The sequence below is a fragment of the Lissotriton vulgaris genome, chromosome 2_1 (genome assembly GCF_964263255.1).
Source record: "Lissotriton vulgaris chromosome 2_1, aLisVul1.2, whole genome shotgun sequence".
NCBI lineage: Eukaryota > Metazoa > Chordata > Amphibia > Caudata > Salamandridae > Lissotriton > Lissotriton vulgaris.
This window is the reverse complement of record NC_141687.1, coordinates 1,955,114,550-1,955,127,336: the sequence shown is the minus strand read 5'-3', so window position 1 is coordinate 1,955,127,336 and position 12,787 is coordinate 1,955,114,550. Positions and strand designations below refer to the sequence as shown.

Below are 12,787 nucleotides of genomic sequence, written 5' to 3'. Positions count from 1 at the left end.
GAAAACGCACCATCTCACAAGCAGCCAATGTCTAGAGAATTGCTAACACTCATGCCCTGTTAGCTAGATATGATCGAGCACATTACAATGAGCTAGAAACACTTATGCAACATTTGCCAGACAAATATAAGGCCAGGGATTCTGACTTAATACAAGAAGGCAAGGTCGTTACCAATACCTCAATCCGTTGTGCTTTAGATACTGCTGACACAGCATCTAGAGCAATAAATACAGGCGTACTTTTACGTAGACCTGCCTGGTTGCGCATCTCTGGGTTCAAACCAGAGGTACAGACCAGTATCCTTAATCAGCCTTTTGACCAGCAACATCTTTTTGGTCCTACAGTTGATAATGCACTGGAGAAAATGAAAAAGGATACGGACACAGCAAAATCCATGGGAGCCTTTCAAACTCAAACTCCCCGAGCGTCGGGGGCGCTAGAGGGCGCACAAGCTGTATGGCCGCACTCCTGTGAGGCTCCGGCAGCCTGGCATCGATATCCTGAATTAATCCTGTTTTTCCTGCTCCCACCCGTCCGAAACTCCCCACGCAAGGACAGTGAGTGTAGCTGGGCGCTCGGTGTGAGTTTAGTGGCCCTGCTTACATGGGCGGCGGTGGTAGAGCCCTTCAAAGATTCAACCCGGGAGGCGCCCTGCCGTGATGGAACCCTGAGTCGGCTTGCGCGGCTACGCAATACCGAGGCCCACCACGAGGCACCCGGGCCAGACACGGAAGAGTGTGGCGCTCCTGTCTTCGAAAGCGGAGGGGGACGAAGACTCATCCCACCACCCCCCTCCCCGGCCTCGACCGACACCAGAGTGCAGGCTGGTGAGAAACCCGGCGCCTCCACAAGCTGCTGCGCTTAACGCCATAGCGTGCACTGATCGCGGCGCCTCCCCTTCCAAAGCGGCCCGCTTTCGGCACGCTGACTGACGCGCTGTCATAGCGCCGTGGGAATCGTCTTGCTGCCTCCACGCGAGTGGAACCTTGCCCCAGCCTGTGAGTCGGCTATGATCGCGCTGCAGCCTCGAGCTTCTCTACAAACATCTCACCAGGGCGCTTTTGAACATTGAGGTGCTTCCTGCAGCCCGGACCTCAGAGATTGTCCCCTGGGGCACTGCTGGCTGCCCGGCGCTGCGCCACGCGCTGAGGCGACGTTACCTCCGGCCCGGGGCTCTATTGCGTGCACCACCACATGTGCTACCCCAGGCTTCCCTACAAACCCCTACAGTGGTGCCGCCAGGGTCTCCCTGTACCCCGTGGTTGCGCGGTTCACTTGAGGGTGCTGCCGCCCGCTCTGTGTGGTACTGCTCACCGGGATCACATCATCTCCAGGCCTTGTGGCTCTGCTACATGCTCAGTCTCATGCACCACCCTTAGCTTCCTCATAAGCCCCCCTGCCAGCAACTACCAAGACTATCCTCGCCCACCTGTGGCATAGAAGAGACACCGCAACTTCTGCACTGCGCATCATTGATGTAGGGATACCTCTCTTGTTTTGATTGCAACTGCACTAGGCGGGATCGCCATTCGCCTGGAGCAGAGCGGTTTTGCATCCTCGGCGCAATGGGGAAACCTGACAACAAACATCCCAAACTGCATTTTGAGGCTGCAGTGCAGAAAAAAGTGACTAGGAATACAGGGGAAAGCGGACAGCCCAGGAGTCCTTCCGCAGAAGTATCCACATCGGCCCCTACGGCGCCGGACATTGCCACAATGCTGCATGAGATGCGACAGGGCTTTGCCACTGTTGTCGATAAAGTTGATAGACTTTCGACCAGAATGGACGGCATAGTCCAGAAGATGGATATCCACGAGGAGCGCCTTACGGAAGCGGAACGCCGCATTTCTGAAAACGACGACACCACGGCGGCGCACACCTCGAGACTCTCGAGGATGGACAATGTGCTTCGAGGGATTGCTGCCAAAAATGAGGAATTGGAAGCGAGAAGCCGAAGGAATAACATCCGCGTCACGGGCGTTCCAGAGTCGACCAACACAGGGAAAATGGAGCTCTACATAGAGAAAATACTTATATCTGCAGTGGGGGCGGAGGCCTTCTCTAACCAATTTATTGTGGAACGCGCCCATCGCTCCCTTGGGCCTCAGCCCAAGCCTGGTGCCCCGCCAAGGCCCATAATTGCGCGCCTGCTCAATTATAGAGATCGGGATGCGGCACTGCGAGCAGCCCGAGCGAACCAGAACCTCACACATGACGGTGTGTCATTCTCCATCTATCCTGACTTTACCCCAGTGGTGCAAGAACAACGGCGTACATTCTTTGCTGTTAAAAGGAAACTTAGAGACTTGAACATTGACTATGCCCTCTTATACCCGGCCAAATTGAGAGTGACTCATCAGGGCACACAACATTTCTTTCTCAACCCGCAACAAGTCGAGGACTATATTAAGACTTTGCCTAAACAAGGACGACGATCTGCGGAGGCGGAGGGCCGGCGTGACTCGAATTCAGAATAAGTGTCCTTTGGCACTATACTGCTGGACCTCTACACACTGCTGGAACATGTCACCTGACTCACTGCGGAGTTCGGTGATCCTGCTGCGGCTGGAGACTGCGACATATACTTGGGGTACCACGGACGGGTACTGGACTGCAAGCGGTAACGTATGCCAGGCGCCCACCCACCTGCCCCTCTCCCCTCCGGATAGTGCCATCAGGGCGGACATGCACGGAGTGGGTGGTGGTGAGGTGGGGAGACGTGCACCTCTAATGACCCCTAATGGGTATGCCCCACAGACCTGGACTTCAATTCTATTGATGATTGGTTGGTTTTGTTGTTGTTTGGGAGGGGGGTGCGCTTGGAATGCTGGCAAGTTGGGGATGCTTCAGTGGGTGGGGGGGGGGGGGGGGGGCAATTGCCTTGTGTGGGAGGAATGCAGATAGCAGAACATGGCTCATTCTGGGGGAGCCGTATAGACTGCGCGAGCGGGGACGGAATTTAGCTGTTGATGTTCTTTCTCCGCGATTGACTTGTTTCCTGGGGAATCTTGGGGATGGATGGGTAGGGGGCACAATTGGGAGGAATGTTTGGTTTATGTTCATGATATGTGCACTAGGTATCGAGGAAGTATTACTATGTCTTGATGTGAGGCTTTCTGACTGCGTCGGGGAGATAAAGGGGCCTATGGTAAGACGTGTAACCTATATGTTGCAACGAAACATTGCGTGGGACGGGAGCACTGCTCATGGGCTGGGCCCTCCACTCACTTTGGGGAATGCACGACACACGCGACTGGAGCGTGACCCAATGCTTGATGGTATTAGATGCGTCCGACTGGATGACGCTCATTCTGGTATAAATGTACACATGCACACATGGGGGATACAAACTTGAACATCATCACATGGAATGTGAGAGGGCTCGGTGATCATAGAAAGAGGAGGCACATTCTAAGCTATCTTGATCGACATAACATTCATATTGCCTTCCTTCAGGAGACGCATTTCAAACCTCATGGGCCACACTCATTTGGGAAATGGTGGGCCTCTTATACAGTTTTCTCCTCATATTCATCATATGCAAGAGGTACTGCTATTCTCATCAAAAGGAACACGCCTTTCTACTTGGCTGGCTCCACGTCAGACTCACAAGGGAGGTTTTGCTTAATGTGGGGCAGACTGGGTCACATGGCTGTGACATTGGCCTGCTGCTACGGCCCTAATGTGGATGATCCACAGTACTTTACGGACCTGTGGGCGGCAATTGTGGGCACTGGACCACAACACATCATATGGGGGGGTGATTTCAACACTGCCCTGAACCCTGTCTTGGACAGATCACACCCCGCCCCCCATCATTATACTCAGGAGAGGGAAGTCCTTTGTGCAATTATTGAAGAGCATAAGCTCATAGATGCGTGGAGATCTATGCATGGGACAAAGGGGGAGGGTACACACTTCACTGCGCAGGCGCGCTCGTGGGCCAGACTGGATTATGTACTCTTGACACCACAGCTCTACACATCCCTAGAATACTCAATGCATCCCCCCAGAACATATTCGGACCACTCGCCTGTCTTAGTCACGCTGAGAGGTACTGAACTGGGGCCCCCGGTTACGGCATGGCGCATGCAACCCATGATGCTGCTTGATTCAGAATTCCAAGAAGAACTTAGAACTGAATGCTTAGATTTTTTCAAACGTAATAAAGACTCAGTTCAAGATGTCGAAACCATCTGGGATGCTTTCAAGGTCACGCTTAGGGGCCTCTGCATATCGAAGGGCTCGGGTGTGCTCAAGAGTATTCTGAATAGACTGAAGACTCTGGAATCAGATCTTAGATGCGCGGAGGATGCACTCCGCACACATCCAGGGAGTGATACCCTGGCTGTGATCCGTGCCAAACTGTCGGAATACACTGATGAAGCTGCACGGGAGGTGAAGTTCAGGAACAAACACTGGGTGGCCAGAAGGTATGGGGAGGGTGAAAGGCCGGGGAAGGCCTTGGCTGCAACGATTGGACTTATGCGCTCGCCTACTGTCATACTTGAATTGGAAACGGCCGAGGGGACACTACTCAGGGACACCACACACATACTAAATGCCTTTGTAGAACACTACAGCCCGCAATACTCCTCGAACAGAACAGGGGAACTAACACTTGACGACTACCTGGCGGACGTATCATTGGAGTGGCTGAGCGACTCCCAGAGGGCCTTCCTAAGCGCCCCGTTCGAATTAGACGAAGTACGTGAAGCTATCATGCACATGAAATCGGGCAAAGCCACAATGTTGGACGGCATTCCTATTGAATTTTACAAGACATTCATAGATTTCATGGCGCCGGTCCTGCGCGAGGTGTATGAGGATGCTTTGGAGGTTGGCCATCTCCCCGCCTCTATGAGAGTCGCCCTCATCACATCCCTCCTCAAGCCAGGGAAGCCTGCTACTAACTGTGATTCATATAGGCCCCTGTCATTGCTGAATTGCGATGTGAAAATTCTCGCTAAATTAATAGCAGCACGCATTAGCCTTCTATTACCCGATCTGATACTCCCCGACCAGACTGGATTTGTCCCGGGCAGGGCGACATCACATAACCTCCGCACCTTTTTCTCTGTCTATGATTCTGTACACGAAGATTTGCCGATGGCGGCCATATTTTTGGACGCCACCAAGGCGTTTGATTCAATAGAGTGGGATTATGTATTCAGGGTACTCGAACGCATGGGCTTTCCACCTATCTTCATATCCTGGATTAGACTATTGTATACACGCCCGGTAGCCAGGGTACTCATTAACGGCAGATTGTCCCCAGAATTCCCGGTGTCCAGGGGTACTAGGCAGGGTTGCCCCCTTTCCCCACTCCTATTTGCCATAGCTACTGAGCCCCTCGCAGCGAAACTGCGTTAACATCACCGAGATGGTGCACTGAGATGTTTTCAACGGCAGATACTAATCTCGATGTATGCCGACGATATTACACTCTTTGTCCGCCACCCGGGTGAGAACTTGCACCCCATCCTTAGAGAATTAATTCGGTTTGGAGCCCTCTCTGGCGTCCAGATCAACTGGACCAAGTAGTGTATTTTCCCACTCACCGCCTCGACCCATAAATTTCCGTTGGAGTACCCACTTGCCTGGTGTGAGGGAGATTTTAAATACCTAGGAATACACATAGAAAAGGGCAGGGAGGCACTGATTCGGGCTAATTATGGCACAGTGATGGATAAAATCAGTGACAAGATCTCTAGATGGATAACCCTTCCCCTTTCAATGGCTGGGAGGGCTTCCTTAATCAAGATGGTGATACTCCCTCAGCTCCTATACCTTATCCTGAACATACCATTTCACCCTGGAGCCTTTTTTTTTAGACTGCTACGTTCGGAACTGCTTAAACTAGTATGGGGCGGGAAATCACCTAGGCTCAAATGGGAGGTCCTTATCAGGCCTTACTCACAGGGTGGCTTTGGGATCCCGGATTTTGAGCTTTATTACCGCGCAGCTCAGGCCCACTTTGCCTACTTCTGGGTGCGACAACCCAGATACATGCCCCAATTGGCAGCTGAACACTGGCTGGCACACCCAACCCCGATTGAAGGCGCATTATACTCCCCGGTGGAAGGTAGGGACAAGACCCCCAACACAGTACTGAGCACAGTGACTGCGTGGCAGCGGATAACATCGCAACTCAGTCTGCAACTGTTGTATGCCCCATTGTTACCCTTGGTTTACCACCCACAGCTACCACTTCTACAAGAAGCGGGCTTTCAGAAACTACTGACGAAAATACATGTCCGAACATGGGGGGACCTATACCGTAATGGCACGTTCCGTTCCAAGGAACAACTGTACGAAGATATACAGCCGACACCGCTAGAGGTGTTTTATTATATCCGACTCCGGCACGGTTTACAGGCAATTACACCTGACTTCCCACACGAGCCTCCTGTACTTCTCCCACTGCAGACCCTACTCTTGCATGATAACCCCAACAAACTGGTGTCTACACTATATAAATCAGTCCGTGCCAATCTGGAATAGACTGACTTACCTGCTAGGAGGAAGTGGGACCGGGAGTTGGACATAACCCTTACTGATAGACAGTGGGATTTTTGTATGCAACAGACGGAACGCATATCGGCTAGCAGCAGATATAGGATCATTCATTACAAATTCCTACACAGATTGTACCACACTCCTGCACGGCTACACAGATTCCAGTTAAGAACCACTGACAATTGTGATAGATGTGGTGAGCCTGGGGCAGATTTCTTACATCTTGCATGGGGGTGCGATCAGATACGTCGTTACTGGGATCAAGTCTTTCAAGCCATCTCCAAAATGATACACATGGTAGTAGATCCATCCCCGATTGTAGCGCTTCTGGGCTATGTAGAGCCACTCCAGGCAGCCCACCGCAAGTATGTGGCACTGGCTATGCTGTTGGCCAAGCGCAGAGTGGCTTGCAGGTGGGGGAGGGGACGGGCCCCCAAATTCAAGGATTGGATGCAGGACATGGTGTACTGTCAAGAACAATTGCATACCTACTCTGAACTATTACCGATTGCCTCTAGACCTACTGATATATGGGCCCTGCTGCAATGCTATCTACTGGAGGTTACCTCGGACGATGACAGGGATTGCTGATTTATGGAATATGCTCATGATGTGCTGCTATGTACTCGCAGGGTCACAGGAGAGTGTACCAGAGTGATATGCGGTTGTGTTTTACTGATATTGGCATTGCCGTCCCCCCCCCTTCCCTCCTTTTTACCCTGTGGACCGCTCATGTGATTGGCGTTGTTTCTGTGCTTATTGTGTGACGCTGTAGACGTGATTGCCCGATGTATGAGGTATGGGGGACCATGCTGAGGTCTCATAAGTAACAATGGACTGCTCCGATTTTCTTCTTGTTCCCTTGCGTTGCACTGTCTGAGCTTCACCACGCTCAGGAGTGGGCCCGCCACTTACCTGACGCTCGGATGTCTCTCCTTTATAGACTTGATACCGCACATGTTGAGGTTTTACAACCAAAAAAAAACTGTAAAAAGCGAGACAAATTGCTTTGTTTATATTGCCTATGCAGACTGTCAGTACATTTCTATAACAACTATGTAACTGTACCTGTGAAATTGTTTTTATATATCTTATAATCCTGATGATGGTACAAATAGCGGCCGGCCTCAGGGTTGTAGGCGTGACGCTGTGTTCACTTGACAGTACTTAATAAAAGTCTTGCACCAAAAAAAAATAAACTTCCAGAGCGTCCTTTCGTCGCTCCTCTTACAGGGGCCCCTCCAAAGGTTTTCAAACAGACAACGCCTCATCTTCTTACAAGCCGCCCGCCCAATCCTCGCCCAATATAGGTTATTACAGAGGAGGATATAGAGGTAATACTAAAGGTAGAGGCAGAGGGAGCAACAACCGCAATGCCTCCACTCCTAAGCAGTGACTTCCCTCCCCCCAGACCATTCCACTCCTGTCGGGAGGAGATTATAACAGTTCCTACCTGTCTGGAACTCCATCACCACAGACAGGTGGGTGAGACAAATAGTTCAGTCAGGTTATTGCCTGGAGCTCACTTCTACTCCTTCAACAATACCACCCAGACTGCGTCCCATGTCACAGGAGCATCTCACACTCCTAAAACAAGAAGTTGCCTCTCTACTGCAAAAGAATGCAATAGAACCAGTCACAGAACACCATCAAAACACAGGAGTTTACTCCCTATGTTTTCTTATCCCCAAAAAGGACAGCTCCCTCAGACCTATACTAGACCTGAGACCCCTAAATCTTTACATACAGTCCGACCACTTCCATATGGTCACATTACAGCAGGTCCTTCCTCTGTTAAAACAAGGCGACTTCCTTGCCACCCTAGATCTCAAGGACGCCTACTTTCACATTCCCACCCACCAAGCTCACAGAAAGTACCTTCAGTTCGTACTAGATGGTCAGCATTACCAGTGCAAGGTACTCCCTTTCGGAGTAACTACAGCACCTTGAGTTTTCACAAAGTGTCTAGCAGTAGTAGCAGCACACTTGAGAAGGGACAACATCCATGTCTTCCCATACCTAGACGACTGGCTAATAAAATCCAAGTCATACCACCAATGCGTGCAACACACGCATCAAACCATCTACCTGCTACACAAGCTCGGCTTCACAGCATAACAAAATAAGTCACATCTCCAACCATCCCTGTCTCAACAGTATCTGGGTGCCACAATAGATACCTCCAAAGCAATTGCATCCCCCAATCCAGCAAGGATACAAATTGTGTAAGCTCTTATACAAAAATTCCAGTCGCAACACTCACTACCAGCTCGAGTGTTCATGCAATTAATTGGAATGATGGCATCTTGCATTTTCATAGTGCCACACGCAAGACTCCAAATGCGCCCCCTGCAAGAGTGCTTAGCCAGCCAATGGAATCAGGCTCAACAACAACTAACAGATCTGGTGGTGGTGGACGACCGGACACATCGCTCTCTGCAGTGGTGGAACACCAAAAACCTTTCAAAAGGCCAGCCGTTCATAGAGCCAGTTCCACAGGTGGTGCTAACCACAGACGCATCTCTCACTTGCTGTGGAGCGCATTTGGAAGAGCACACAGTACAGGGCACATGGACACCACTACAAAAGCTACTCCACATAAACCATCTGGAGTTGCTAGCCATTTTTCTAGCTCTAAAGTCATTCCAGCATTACCTATCAGGCAAGGCTGTATTAGTCCGTACCGACAAAATGCAGCCATGCACTACATCCAAAAATAGGGAGGAACACACTCCTTACAGCTCTGCTGCCTGGCGTAGAGCATATGGAGGTGGGCCATTTCTCAAAAAATCTTTGTGTTAGCAGAGCATCTACCAGGAGTTTACAATCAAGTTGTGTATCTGTTAAGTCATCAAAGATAACAGATACACAAGTGTGAACTTCATCCTCAAGTTCTTCAACCTTTCTTTCACAAGTGGGGACAACCGGAGATGGATCTGTTCGCCACACACCTCAACTCCAAATGCCCAAGCTTCTTACACCCATTGTCCAAAGGCAATGCGAAATAGATGACTTGGTCGGACAGATTTGCGTACACTTTTCCGCCTCTCCCACTCATTCCGTTAGTGGTGCGCAAGCTACAGCAACACTCCCTCACATTGATTCTCATTGCACCAACGTGGGCAAGACAACTGTGGTACACCACACTACTAGAGCTCTCAGTAGTACCACATCAAAAATTAAAACTCTCTCCACACCTACTGACACAGAACCATTGAGAGATCATCAATCTGCACCCCATGCAGCTCAACCTAGCGATTTGGCTCCTGAGGTCTTAGAATTTGGATACCTCAATCTTCCGCCTGATCGCATGAATGTTATAATAGATGCTAGACGTCCCACCACTAGAGCATTCTATGCAGCCAAGTGGAAAGTTTCTGTTGTGTATTGCACAAATAATCATATTAACCCACTAGATGTTTCTATCCAAAACATCATATGTTACCTGCTCCATCTACAAAGATATAGTTCGGCATACTCCTCAATCAGGTTACATCTTGCTGATATAGCAGTTTACCTTCAAAACAGACAACATCTGTCATTATTCAGAGTACCTGCCATCAAAGCATCTATGGAAGGACTCAAAAGAATAATTCCTCCCAGGGTAACACCCTCCCCTGTATGGAATCTAAATATTGTTCTCACTAGACTTATGGGTCCTCCATTTGGACCCTTGCATAAGTGTGAATTTCAGTTCCTTTCATGAAAAGTTGCTTTGTTAATTGCTATTACCTCATTCAGAAGAGTAAATGAGATCCAGGCATTAGCACTTCAAGAACCATGCTTACAACTCCATCACAACAAAGTGGTTCTAAAAACAAACTGCAGATTCCTTCCAAAAGTCATTTCACTGTTCCACCTCAATCAATCTATTGAGTTGCATTCTTCTCTCAAATACACAAAAGAGGACCCCTAAAAAAACTAATATTAGGCAGACGAGCAGGGGAATCAAGAGCAATAAAATGAGAGGAAAATCTGCCTAAATCAAATATATCTAAGGGCTCTAAGAGAGTCCCAAATTTACACAGTTAGTCATACATCCACTAGGCCAGCCCTCACCATAGCATCAAGAGAGACATACTTAGAAAAAATGTTTCATATTTATTTAGTTTTTTACAAATATTAATTCAGACAATGATATAGACAATTTGTGCATTTACATAATAAATACTCAAACCATTCAGCCCAAGTCCCACATATCCCTTTAATCAATCATATCAAACCACACATACTCACACATTCTTCATTCACTGTTCTCACACCACAACCAAATTGCCAGTTGTTATGGATGAGTATTCTTCTCTCAACCACAGACGGTTGCTGAAAGAGCTCTCCATACTTTAGATGTCAAAAGAGCTCTCCTCTACTATATTGATAGGACAAAACCATTTCGTAAAACAAAACAATTGATTGTGTCCTTTGCGCCTCCACATAAAGGTAATCCTAATTCAAAAGCTGGGATTGCAAGGTGGATTGTCAAATGCATTCAAATTTGTTACCAAAAAGCAAAAGGCTTTCTATCCATTCCCCCTAGGGCTTACTCCACCCGTAAACTAGGGACATCTATGGCATTTTTAGGAAATATTCCCTAGATGATATCTGCAAAGCAGCTACATGGTCTACACCACCACACACATTCACAAAACACTACTGTGTAGATGTGCAAGCAAAACAACAAGCTAGTGTGGGCCAGGCTGTATTCAAAACATTATTGCAAACTACTGCAACAGATACTGGTGGTCGCTGCTAAGGGAGAGAACTGCTATGCAATCAATGCACTAGTGTGTAATCTGCAGCACATATGCCTCGAACGGAAAATGCTACTTTCCAGTATGCATCTGTTCTTGGCATGTTGGGCTGCAGTCGCACACGCCCACCCGCTACCTATATCTGTTCCAACATTCGTGCCACGGATGAGTTACGAGCAGGTTTGCAAGAGGGCTATCGCCAAATTTGAAGATTGATTTGGCGTGACGGTTACCCCCTCCGTGAGCCCACAGAAGCGGGACATAATTTGTCTACAAGGTATTGGACGGTTGGACTGTCAACTAATTCCAGAAAGCTTGTCACAAGCACGGCGGCGCCGTGATGGCCACCTCCCCCCCGCACTGCGGGGGAATTAGCCCCACGTGGAAAGGGTTAATTAGATACACTAGACATGGACATCTTTTTCTGTACTCGTACAACTCCATCAATTCCCCAATGGCAAAAAGCAATCTGAAGATGGAGTCGATGCCCATTCGCACTATGCTCTACAGGAGGAGTCATCTACCAAACGAAGACTCTTCCAAGACAACAACAAAGTGTAATCATCCGGGCCCACCACCAGATGGCGATCTATGCACTAGTGTGTGACTGCCGCCCTTTCCTTATCAAAGGTAACATGTTCTTTTAATCAATTGTTTTCATTGGGATCCTTCTCAGTTGTAAGCTCTGTGTAAACCTGAGTCTGTCTCTTTAGTATATCAGTGTCTTTGTTAGCATGGAACTTCTGATAGTTTTTATTATTAATACATTTGTCCTCAAATACTTAATTGATAGTTTAATCTTTAGTTAATTATAACAGATATGCTGAAAAAGTCTTTTTCCTATTTTTGTCATAAGTTAACAAGTTTTCTTTTGTTATGTCCAAAGATAATGCTATGGGAAACATGGTATAGTCAGCCTTTAAATTTAACAGGTTATTTAGCTTGTATCTAAATGTAGTAACTTGATCTATATCATTGAGGCATTTAGTATTAACACATTGATATTTAAGTATCTTAAATTGGTTTTCCTATTCTTTTTTAAGGATGGACATCACAACGTAGTGATTTAAGAGAGATTGGAAAGACGTGCAGCCATATTCTTCAACATGAATAGCGCTCGCAAATGGCCAGATTCTGAGAATCTGGCCGTTTGCGAGTGAGATTTTTGCATTTGGGATTCATCATCCCAAATGCAAAAATCGCTATTACCGAAATCGCATATTTGGGAGGAATTGGATTTAAGGAATCTCTAATAGAGATTCCTTAAATCCAATTCATCAACCAATTGGAAATTGCGAATTCGCAATATTTGGTCGCAATTTACCACCAAGTCTGACTTGGTGGTAAATTGCAAAAAAAGAGTAAAAAGCACTTTAGTGCATTTTTTTCTTTTGCATGTTACACACACACATGTCCTTTGGACATGTGTGTGCGCAACACCTGTTCAAATGTGCATTTGAGGGGTGCTACAGGGTGTCCTTTGGACACCCCTGGCACCCTTCAAATCGCAATCTTATTT

At 48.1% G+C, this 12,787-nt stretch overlaps 1 protein-coding gene across 1 annotated transcript in view; it reads left to right on the top strand.

Annotated features, from left to right (window-relative positions):
• The window catches only part of KIF7 (kinesin family member 7), a 262,334-nt gene that overhangs the window by 190,426 nt on the left and 59,121 nt on the right, over positions 1–12,787 (top strand). The gene's annotated exons all lie outside the window — the stretch shown is intronic.